Here is a 12,193-nt window from a genome sequence, read left to right as displayed (position 1 = left end):
ATCTAGCATATCATCTAATCGTGGAATAGGGTGTCGATATCGAATGGTGATATTATTAATAGCTCTACAATCAACACACATACGCCATGTCCCATCTTTCTTAGGCACTAAAATTACTGGAACAGCAAAAGGACTAAGAGATTCTCGGACATAGCCTTTGTCTAGTAGTTCTTGCACTTGTCGCTGAATTTCCTTTGTTTCCTCCGGGTTTGTCCTGTATGGTGCACGATTTGGCAAAACTGCTCCAGGAATAAGATCAATTTGGTGCTCAATCCCGCGTAGTGGAGGCAGCCCCGCTGGTACCTCACTTGGAAACACATCAGAATACTCCTGCAAAACGTTAGCAACAGCAGGGGGCAAAGAACATTGCATATCCTCAATTGAAATCAAAGCATCCTTGCATATCAAAGCATAAGCAACAGAAGTGGATGCATTGAACTCATTAATATCTGATTTGGTAGCTATCTTACAACGTCCTTTCAGTTTTATCTCATCTTTGTTACCAATTACAGATTTATCATTTTTATTGCTCTCACTCTTTGCTTTAGTAGCCCTAGCAACATCAGTTTGCATAATAGTTTCAGGGGACATAGGATGCAACACAATTTTGCGATCATGGTATAGAAAAGAATACTGATTTGATCTACCATGATGCATAGAATCTCTATCAAATTGCCAAGGTCTACCTAGCAGAATGTTACAAGCTTGCATAGGCACAACATCACATTCAACAATATCTTTGTAGGATCCGATGGAAAAATTAATTCTCACAAGTCTAGTTACCTTTGCCTTACCACTGTTGTTCAGTCATTGGATGTAGTAGGGATGCGGGTGTGGTTTGGTGTTGAGGGCAAGCTTCTGCACCATATCGCTGCTTGCCAAGTTGTTGCAGCTACCTCCATCAATGATCATGCGACAAGAACGCTCTTTGATGACACACTTTGTTTGGAATAAAATGTGTCGCTGATTTTGCTCCGCCATCTCCATTTGTGCACTAAGCACTCGCTGCACGATCAAGCTCTCATAGTGGTCCGCTTCACCTGCATTAATATGTTCTTCTATTTGATCTTCATTACCTGCATGGTCAGTCGCAAGCAGTGCAAGTGTATCCTCATCAAAATCACTAGCAGATGAGTACTCACCATCATCCCTGACAATCATAACTCGCTTGTTTGGGCAGTCACGCGTCATGTGCCCATATCCCTTGCACCGATGACATTGTATGTTGCTTGTTCTACCCATCGATGCCACGGATGAAGTACTCGCAGCAGGCTTTTGCATCGTCTTCGCAACTGAATTGGTGGGGGCAGCTCGAGCCTTGTCACTAGATGATGGAGTAGAAATACGTGTAGATGGAGTTGAAGCCATGTGTTGCTGTCATGAATTAGTCTTCCCTGCAGAAATATTACTCCTTGCGCTAGCACGTCGTCCCTGCACTTCCCTTTCAGCTTTACAAGCAAGATGAAACAAACGGGTTACATTATTGTATTCTTTGTAAGCGAGGATGTCCTGAATTTCCCGATTTAACCCACCCAAAAATCTAGCCATAGCCGGTTCCTCATCCTCCTCTAGGTTACAACGCAACATACCCGTTTGTAATTCCTGATAATATTCTTCTACACTTTTAGCACCTTGTCTTAACTGCTGTAACTTATTTATCATATCACGCGCATAGTAAGATGGAACAAATCTAGCTCTCATGGCCCTTTTCAGCGCATCCCAAGTTCTAGGTAAGTTATTAGGATTTTTCTTTCATATTCTATCCACCAAACAGAAGCAAAATCTGTAAACTCACTAGTAGCAGCCCTAACACGTGTAGTCTCAGGAAATTCATGACATGCAAACTTTTGATCAACAACAATCTCCCAAGTGATGTAAGCATCAGGGTCATATTTACCATCAAAAGGGGGTATCTTAAATTTAATCTTACTGAAAGCATCATCATTATTGTGTACCTCGCGTCGGCGGTTGCCACCCATACCTCTACGGTTGTGACGAAGGCGACGTCGATCACGAGTGTCTTGATCATCATGTTCAGTATCACCAGTGTAGTCATCTTCATGACTACCGTGCTCTCGATCTCCCTCCTTTTCTTCTTTATGCTTCTCTTTATCTTCGGTGTGGAAATCATCAAATCGCCTTAGGAGAGCAGCAAGGCTTTTGTCCACACTAGCAACGGATTCCTCCAAACGTGTGAGCCTGTTGTTTGTGGCAATCTGCGTAGCCTCCAACTGCCCCAGCTTTTCATTTGTCACCTGCAAGTCGTTATCAAGTCCCTCTGTGTGCAGCCTCACTTTCCTTTCAAAATGTTGTATGATGCCCTTAGTGCGAGGTGTAAGTGGTGTTTCGTTACCATCATCTGCCCCTGGCATGGTTCAAGGACAAAGACAACAAAAAGGCAAGTGAAGAAATAAAAGCCCTACAACTACTAGGATGTAGCTACAGCAAGTCGCTCACACTCAACCTGTAACACAAGTTCTTACCAATTCTTACCTTGCTTGACAGGAGGGGTCGTCTGCCAACAAGTGTACAGCAATGGACGAAGTGTATCGGTGCTGCAGCACAAGACCTGTCAAGCTGTAGAGTATGTGGAGCTATAGGTGGGCTGAAACAAGGAACGAACTAGCACCACGTTAGTTATAAAAGCGAGCTGAATAAGCGTTCGACGATGGTACTGTGCTGGTCCTAGGCTAGACCGTGCTAGAGACGCGAGCCTGGACACAAAGGAAAACCACAGCACACCCCCGAAAACAAGGTGGAAGAAACCTAAAATCAATATGAAAAACAGCCCCTTTTTTTTCTTTTGAATCTTTTCTCTTTTCTTTTTTTTCTTTTTTTTGGGCAACCTCAAAAACTGATTATATGAACAAAGGAATACAAAAGAGCAATTCGCTACACTCTCTCTCTCTCTCTCTCTCTAGAGTAAGGCCGAACAAGTATGGAGTTATCTTTCTTTTTGGATCACAGTTCAATTCGGACTTCACAACAGATTCGACAGAGAGAAGATATGGTAATACTCGGCTGTGTATAGATGGTGACAAGAACTCGAAACTCTAAAGGACTAGACACTAAGACCAGCAACTCGACACAAACCGAAGCAACGCAAATTCAACAAGCCCTAACTAAAACGGTACTAGCCAAGGCACAAAGGTTTAATAGGATTATGGAAAAACTAATCTACTATATTTTTTTTTGGCTTTTCTGGACTATAGGAAATTAATTAAAAACAGCAAAGGATTAGAAGTCTCTCACCGAAGAACCTTGCTCTGATACCAACTGATGCGAACCCGCTAGGGTTTTTGGCCTGATCTTTCGATGAGAGGCGCTAGATAACTCGATTAGTGGATGGAGATGACGTTCACGGCCCGACTACAGCCCTCAAGACCGCGCTTTAGCAACCGATACACCACGTCCAACAGCCGTCACGATCTTGTGGAGCGCGACAACCAGTCCCTAGGGCTCCCGTCCTGCAAGCAATCGAAGAACTAGCAAGAACGAGGAAACAAGCACTGAATTTGCAAGATGAATTGAAGGTTTCAAACTGAATCTGAATCAACAATGGGGTTCCGAAGACAAGGAGACGGGCGGCTGATCCTGCACGCGCGCCTACAAGCAAGTAGCGAAGGCTAAACTTGATCTAAACAAAACCCAGTTGTTCATGGTGGCTCTAGATGTAAATAAATAGAGGGGAGGACGACCAAAGGGGTGCTAGAGTCGTCCTCCAACCCTAGGACGCGTCCCTAATGGACTCAACTTGATACATGGGCCATTGGTCCAAAATAGGGTGACGCAGCACCAAAACAGAAAAAAGTGTCGGCACGAAAACAAGGACTGCGCCCGACTCATAAGCTGCATAGATATGTGGTTGGACCCATTGGAAAGTAGACTTCATTAGCTTTCCAACAAGTATAGGAACGTCCCAGTTGGAGTCCATATGACGCCGTGGTGATCCATACAAGTTAGAGTTATTTTCCAGTCCGAATCCAACTCCCAAAACGTGTTGGGTTTGGACTCTTTGTTTCCTTGCTTTAGAAGGGACGTGGTAACTTGATAGAGGATGTTGTGGAGGCTTGGACCTGATCTCCAATCACCTTTGTTAAGTTATCACTCTTCCCATATGCAATCAGCCCTTGAAGTTAGTGTTGCCTCAAATTCTGAATGCAATTGAACCTTCCCTTGCTGATCTTGTCCATTATTCCTGAGCAACACGAAAGTGCACGTGTCTCCATTGTCTAAATATGATTGACAAGAGTTTAAAACTGAACTTACTTGAAGGTTGAGTTGACGGGCACGAGCACGAGTAAGAGGACCAGCTATAGGTTGTGTCGGAGAGGATGTAGGACCAGCTATAGGTTGTGTCGAAGATGTAGGACCAGCTATAGGTTGTGTCGGAGAGGATGTAGGAGAGGATGTATCGCTGGTGTTGATGTCCTCATCAATACCATATGCTCAGAAATCAATTTGGACACACCAAATGGAACTCCTAGATGACATGTGTCATATGGAATCTCACTTCAGTCCGTTTAGAGATAGTGTTAGTTTCTATGTAAGATAGGTGTACAGTTTGCACCTAATGCACCATAGGATAAGAAACCATTTTGGACGCACCCGATGGTACTCCTAGGTCAAGGGGCTCAAGTGAAAGCTCAGTTTGGTCTTTTTGGAGATAGTGCTAATCTTGATGCAAGATAGATGCACGGTTTGCATGGAACATACGATATGCTCAGAAATCAATTAGGACGCACCTGATAACTCCTTGATGATGTGTGTCATATGGAATCTTGCTTCAGTTCATTTAGAGACAGTGTTAGTTTTGGTAGAAGATATGTGCACAGTTTACGCCTAATGCACCATAGGCTAAGAAACCATTTTAGACACACTCGATGGTACTCGTAGTTGAAGAGGCTCAAGTGGAGGCTCGATTTGGTCTGTTCGGATATAGTGCTAATCTTGATGCAAGATAGTTGCACAGTTTGCATGCAACGTACCATATGTTAAGAAATCAATTTGGACGCACCCAATGGAACTCCTAGATGACGTGTGTCATATGGAATCTCGCTTTGGTCTGTTTGGAGACAATGTTAGTTTCTGTGCAAGATAGGTGCATAGTTTGTGCCTAATGCACCATAGTCTAAGAAACCATTTTTGACGCACCTGTTTGTACTCCTAGATGAAGAGTCTCAAGTGGAAGCTCGGTTCGGTCTGTTTGGAGATAGTGCTAATCTTGATGCAAGATAGGTGCACGGTTTGCATGGAACAAACCAAATGCTTGGAAATCAGTTTTGGATGCACCCGATGGAACTCCTCGATGACGTGTGTCATATGGAATCTCGCTTTGGTCTATTTAGAAGCAATGTTAGTTTCGGTGCAAGATATATGCATGGTTTGCGCCTAATGCACCATAGTCTAAGAAAACATTTTGGAAGCACCTGTTGGTACTTCGATGAAGAGGCTCAAGCGGAAGCTTGGTTTGATCTCTTTGAAGATAGTGCTAATCTTGATGCAAGATAGGTGCATGATTTGCAAGGAACATACCATATGCATAGAAATCAATTTGGAAGCACCCAATGGAACTACTAGATGACATGTGTCATACGAAATTTTGCTTCGTTCTATTTGGAGACAGAGTTAGTTTCGGTGCAGGATAGGTGCAAGGTTTGCACATAATGCAGCATAGGCTAAGAAACCATTTTGGACGCACCCGATGGTACTCCTAGGTAAATGGCTCAAGTGAAAGTTCGGTTTAGTCTATTTAGAGATAGAAGCACGGTCTGCATGGAACGTACCATATGCTTAGAAATGAATTTTGACACACTCGATAGAACTCCTTGATGACGTGTGTCATATGGAATCTCACTTTGGTGTGCTTAGAGACAGTATTAGTTTCGGTGCAAGATATATGCACGGTTTGCGCCTAATGCACCAAAGTCTAAGAAACCATTTTGGAAGCACCTGTTAGTACTCCTAGGTGAAGAGGCTCAAGTGGAGGCTCGGTTCGGTATGTTTAGAGATAGTGCTAATCTTGATGCAAGATAGGTACACGATTTGCATGGAACATACCATATGCTCAGAAATCAATTTGGACGCACCAGATGGAACTCCTAGATGACATGTGTCATATGGAATCTCACTTCAGTCCGTTTAGAGACAGTGTTAGTTTCTGTGTAAGATAGGTGCACAGTTTGCACCTAATGCACCATAGGATAAGAAACCATTTTGGACGCACCCGATGGTACTCCTAGGTCAAGGGGCTCAAGTGAAAGCTCAGTTTGGTCTGTTTGGAGATAGTGCTAATCTTGATGCAAGATAGATGCACGGTTTGCATGGAACATACGATATGCTCAGAAATCAATTAGGACGCACCTGATAACTCCTTGATGATGTGTGTCATATGGAATCTTGCTTCGGTACGTTTAGAGACAGTGTTAGTTTTGGTAGAAGATATGTGCACAGTTTACGCCTAATGCACCATAGGCTAAGAAACCATTTTAGACGCACTCGATGGTACTCGTAGTTGAAGAGGCTCAAGTGGAGGCTCCATTTGGTCTGTTCGGATATAGTGCTAATCTTGATGCAAGATAGTTGCACAGTTTGCATGCAACGTACCATATGTTAAGAAATCAATTTGGACGCACCCAATGGAACTCCTAGATGACGTGTGTCATATGGAATCTCGTTTCGGTCTGTTTGGAGATAATGTTAGTTTTGGTGCAAGATAGGTGCATAGTTTGCGCCTAATGCACCATAGTCTAAGAAACCATTTTGGAAGCACCTGTTGGTACTTCGGTGAAGAGGCTCAAGTGGAAGCTCGGTTTGATCTGTTTGGAGATAGTGCTAATCTTGATGCAAGATAGGTGCATGATTTGCAAGGAACATACCATATGCTTAGAAATCAGTTTGGACGCACCCAATGGAACTCCTAGATGACGTGTGTCATATGGAATCTTGCTTCGGTCCGTTTGTAGACATTGTAAGTTTTAGTGCAAGATAGGTGCACAGTTTGCACCTAATGCACCATAGTCTAAGAAACCATTTTGGATGCACTATTTGGTACTCCTAGGTGAAGAGGATCAAGTGGAAGCTTGGTTCGATCAGTTTGGAGATAGTGCTAATCTTTCTGCAAGGCATGGTTTGCATGGAACATACCATATGCTTTTAAATCAATTTGGATGCACCCGATGGAACTCCTTGATGACGTGTGTCATATGGAATCTCGCTTTGGTCGATTTAGAGACATTGTTAGTTTTGGTGCAAGATAGGTGCACAGTTTGCACCTAATGCACCATAGTCTAAGAAACCATTTTGGACACACTTGTTGGTACTCCTAGGTGAAGGGGCTCAAGTGGATGCTCGGTTCGGTCTGTTTGGAGATAGTGCTAATCTTGATGCAAGATAGGTGCACGGTTTGCATGGAACATACCAAATGCTTGGAAATCAATCTGGACGCACAGATGGAACTCCTAGATGACGTGTGTCATACAAAATCTTGCTTTGGTCTGTTTGGAGATAGTGTTAGTTTCGGTGCAAGATAGGTGCAAGGTTTGCACATAATGCAGCATAGGCTAAGAAACCATTTTGGACACACCCGATGGTACTCCTAGTTAAAAGGCTCAAGTGAAAGCTCGGTTTGATCTATTTGGAGATAGTGCTAATCTTGATGCAAGATAGAAGCACGGTCCTCATGGAACGTACCATATGCTTAGAAATTAATTTGGACACACCCGATAGAACTCCTTGATGACGTGTGTCATATGGAACCTCGCTTTGGTGTGCTTAGAGATAGTATTAGTTCCGGTGCAAGATATGTGCACTGTTTGCGCCTAATGCACCAAAGTCTAAGAAACCATTTTGGAAGCACCTGTTGGTACTCTTAGGTGAAGAGGCTCTAGTGGAGGCTCGGTTCTGTCTGTTTAGAGATAGTGCTAATCTTGATGCAAGATAGGTGCACGATTTGCATGGAACATACCATATGCTCAAAAATCAATTTGGACGCACTAGATGGAACTCCTAGATGACATATGTCATATGGAATCTCACTTTGGTCCGTTTAGAGACAGAGTTAGTTTCCGTGCAAGATTGGTGCACAGTTTGCATCCAATGCACCATAGGATAAGAAACCATTTTGGACACACCCGATGGTCCTCCTAGGTCAAGGGGCTCAAGTGAAAGCTCGGTTTGGTCTGTTTGGAGATAGTGCTAATCTTGATGCAAGATAGATGTACGGTTTGCATAGAACATACAATATGCTCAGAAATCAATTATGACGCACCTGATATAACTCCGTGATGATGTGTGTCATATGGAATCTTGCTTCGGTTTGTTTAGAGACAGTGTTAGTTTTGGTAGAAGATATGTGCACGGTTTACGCCTAATGCACCATAGGCTAAGAAACCATTTTAGACGCACCTGATGGTACTCGCAGTTGAAGAGGCTCAAGTGGAGGCTCGATTTGGTCTGTTCGGATATAGTGCTAATCCTGATGCAAGATAGTTGCACAGTTTGCATGCAATGTACCATATGTTAAGAAATCAATTTGGACGCACCCAATGGAACCCCTAGATGACGTGTGTCATATGGAATCTCGCTTCGGTCTGTTTGGAGATAATGCTAGTTTTGGTGCAAGATAGGTGCATAGTTTGTGCCAAAGGCACCATAGTCTAAGAAACCATTTTTGACGCACCTGTTTGTACTCCTAGATGAAGAGGCTCAAGTGGAAGCTCAGTTTGGTCTGTTTGGAGATAATGCTAATCTTGATGCAAGATAGGTGCACGGTTTGCATGGAACATGCCATATGCTTGGAAATCAATTTGGATGCACCCGATGGAACTCCTCGATGACGTGTGTCATATGGAATCTCGCTTTGGTCTATTTAGAAGCAGTGTTAGTTTCGGTGCAAGATATGTGCATGGTTTGCGCCTAATGCAGCATAGTCTAAGAAACAATTTTGGAAGCACCTGTTGGTACTTCGGTGAAGAGGCTCAAGTGGAAGCTCGGTTTGATCTGTTTGGAGATAGTGCTAATCTTGATGCAAGATAGGTGCATGATTTGCAAGGAACATACCATATGCTTAGAAATCAGTTTGGACGCACCCAATGGAACTCCTAGATGACGTGTGTCATATGGAATCTTGCTTCGGTCCGTTTGTAGACATTGTAAGTTTTAGTGCAAGATAGGTGCACAGTTTGCACCTAATGCACCATAGTCTAAGAAACCATTTTGGATGCACTATTTGGTACTCCTGGGTGAAGTGGCTCAAGTGGAAGCTTAGGTCGGTCAGTTTGGAGATAGTGCTGATCCTTATGCAAGGTAGGTGCATGGTTTGCATGGAACATACCATATGCTTGGAAATAAATTTGGATGCACCCGATGGAACTCCTTGATGACGTGTGTCATATGGAATCTCGCTTTGGTCGATTTGGAGACATTGTTAGTTTTGGTGCAAGATAGGTGCACAGTTTGCACCTAATGCACCACAGTCTAAGAATCCATTTTGGACGCGCTTATTGGTACTCCTAGGTGAAGGGGCTCAAGTGGATGCTTGATTTGGTCTGTTTGGTGATAGTGCTAATCTTGATGAAAGATAGGTGCATGGTTTGCATAGAACATACCAAATGCTTGGAAATTAATCTGGACACACATGATGGAACTCCTAGATGACGTGTGTCATACAAAATCTTGCTTTGGTGAGTTTGGAGACAGTGTTAGTTTCGATGCAAGATAGGTGCAAGGTTTGCACATAATGCAGCATAGGCTAAGAAACCATTTTGGACGCACCCGATGGTACTCCTAAGTAAAAGGCTCAAGTGAAAGCTCGATTTGGTCTATTTGGATATAGTGCTAATCTTGATGCAAGTTAGATGCACGGTCTGCATGGAACGTACCATATGCTTAGAAATTAATTTGGACACACCTGATAGAATTCCTTGATGAAGTGTGTCATATGGAATCTCACTTTGGTGTGCTTAGAGATAGTATTAGTTTCGGTGCAAAATACGTGCACGGTTTGCGCCTAATGCACCAAAGTCTAAGAAACCATTTTGGAAGCACCTGTTGGTACTCCTAGGTGAAGGGGCTCAAGTGGAGGCTCGGTTGGGTCTGCTTAGAGATAGTGCTAGTCTTTATGGAAGATAGGTGCACGATTTGCATGGAACATACCATATGCTTGGAAATTAATTTGGATGCACCCGATGGAACTCCTTGATGACGTGTGTCATTTGGAATCTTGCTTCGGTCCATTTGGAGACATTGTTAGTTTCGGTGCAAGATAGGTGCACAGTTTGCACCTAATGCACCATAGGCTAAGAAACCATTTTAGACGCACCCGATGGTACTCGTAGTTGAAGAGGCTCAAGTGGAGGCTCGATTTGGTCTGTTCGAATATAGTGCTAATCTTGATGCAAGATAGTTGTACAGCTTGCATGCAATGTACGATATGTTAAGAAATCAATTTGGACGCACCCAATCGAAGTCCTAGCTGACGTGTGTCATATGGAATCTCGCTTCGGTCTGTTTAGAGACAATGTTAGTTTCAGTGCAAGATAGGTGCATAGCTTGTGCCTAATGTATCATAGTCTAAGAAACCATTTTTGACACACCTGTTTGTACTCCTAGATGAAGAGGCTCAAGTGGAAGCTCAGTTCGGTCTGTGTGGAGATAGTGCTAATCTTGATGCAAGATAGATGCACGGTTTGCATGGAACATACCATATGCTTGGAAATCAATTTGGATGCACCCGATGGAACTCCTTGATGACGTGTGTCATATGGAATCTCACTTTGGTCTGTATAGAAATAGTGTTAGTTTCGGTGCAACATATGTGCATGGTTTGCGCCTAATGCACCATAGTCTAAGAAACCATTTTGGAACCACCTGTTGGTACTTCGGTGATGAGGCTCAAGTGGAAGCTCGGTTTGATATGTTTGGAGATAGTGCTAATCTTCATGCAAGATAGGTGCATGATTTGCAAGGAACATACCATATGCTTAGAAATCAATTTGGACGCACCCAATGGAACTCCTAGATGACGTGTGTCATATGGAATCTTGCTTTGGTCCGCTTGTAGATATTGTAAGTTTTAGTGCAAGATAGGTGCACAGTTTGCGCCTAATGCACCGTAGTCTAAGAAACCATTTTGGATGCACTATTTGGTACTCTTGGGTGAAGAGGCTCAAGTGGAAGCTTGGTTCGGTCAGTTTGGAGATAGTGCTAATCCTTATGCAAGGTAGGTGCATGGTTTGCATGGAACATACCATATGCTTGGAAATCAATTTGGATGCATCCGATGGAACTCCTTGACGACGTGTGTCATATGTAATCTCGCTTCGGTTCACTTGGAGATATTGTTAGTTTCGGTGCAAGATTTGTGCACAGTTTGCACCTAATGCAACATAGTCTAAGAAACCATTTTGGACGCACTTGATGGTACTCCTAGGTGAGGGGCTCAAGTGGATGCTCGGTTCGGTCTGTTTGGAGATAGTGTTAATCTTGATGCAAGATAGGTGCACGGTTTGCATGGAACATACCGTATGCTTGGAAATCAATTTGGATGAACCCGATGGAACTCCTAGATGACGTGTGTCATATGGAATCTCGCTTCGGTCTGTTTGGAGACAATGTTAGTTTCGGTGCAAGATAGGTTCATAGTTTGTGCCTAATGCAACATAGTCTAAGAAACCATTTTTGACACACTTGTTTGTACTCCTAGATGAAGAGGCTCAAGTGGAAGCTCAGTTCGGTCTATAGAGATAGTGCTAATCTTGATGCAAAATAGGTGCACGGTTTACATGGAACATACCATATGCTTGGAAATAAATTTGGATGCACCCGATGGAACTCCTTGATGACGTGTGTCATATGGAATCTCACTTTGGTTTGTTTAGAAACAATGTTAGTTTCGGTGCAAGATATGTGCATGGTTTGTGCCTAACGCACCATAGTCTACGAAACCATTTTGGAAGCACCTGTTGGTACTTCTGTGAAGAGACTCAAGTGTAAACTCTATTTGATCTGTTTGTAGATAGAGCTATACTCTATACACAATATATATGCACGCTGCATATAGAATATCACATTTTCTGAAAAAAAAATTTGGACACACCAGATAACACTCTTACAAGATGTGTGACATGTGAACTCTCTCTGTGGTGCTTTTAGACACAGTAATAGTCTCTGTACAAGATATGCACACTTTTTG

This window comes from Sorghum bicolor, chromosome 2, assembly GCF_000003195.3.
Source record: "Sorghum bicolor cultivar BTx623 chromosome 2, Sorghum_bicolor_NCBIv3, whole genome shotgun sequence".
Taxonomy (NCBI): Eukaryota; Viridiplantae; Streptophyta; class Magnoliopsida; order Poales; family Poaceae; genus Sorghum; species Sorghum bicolor.
The sequence above is the reverse complement of the archived record's forward strand: the minus strand, read 5'-3'. Positions refer to the sequence as shown.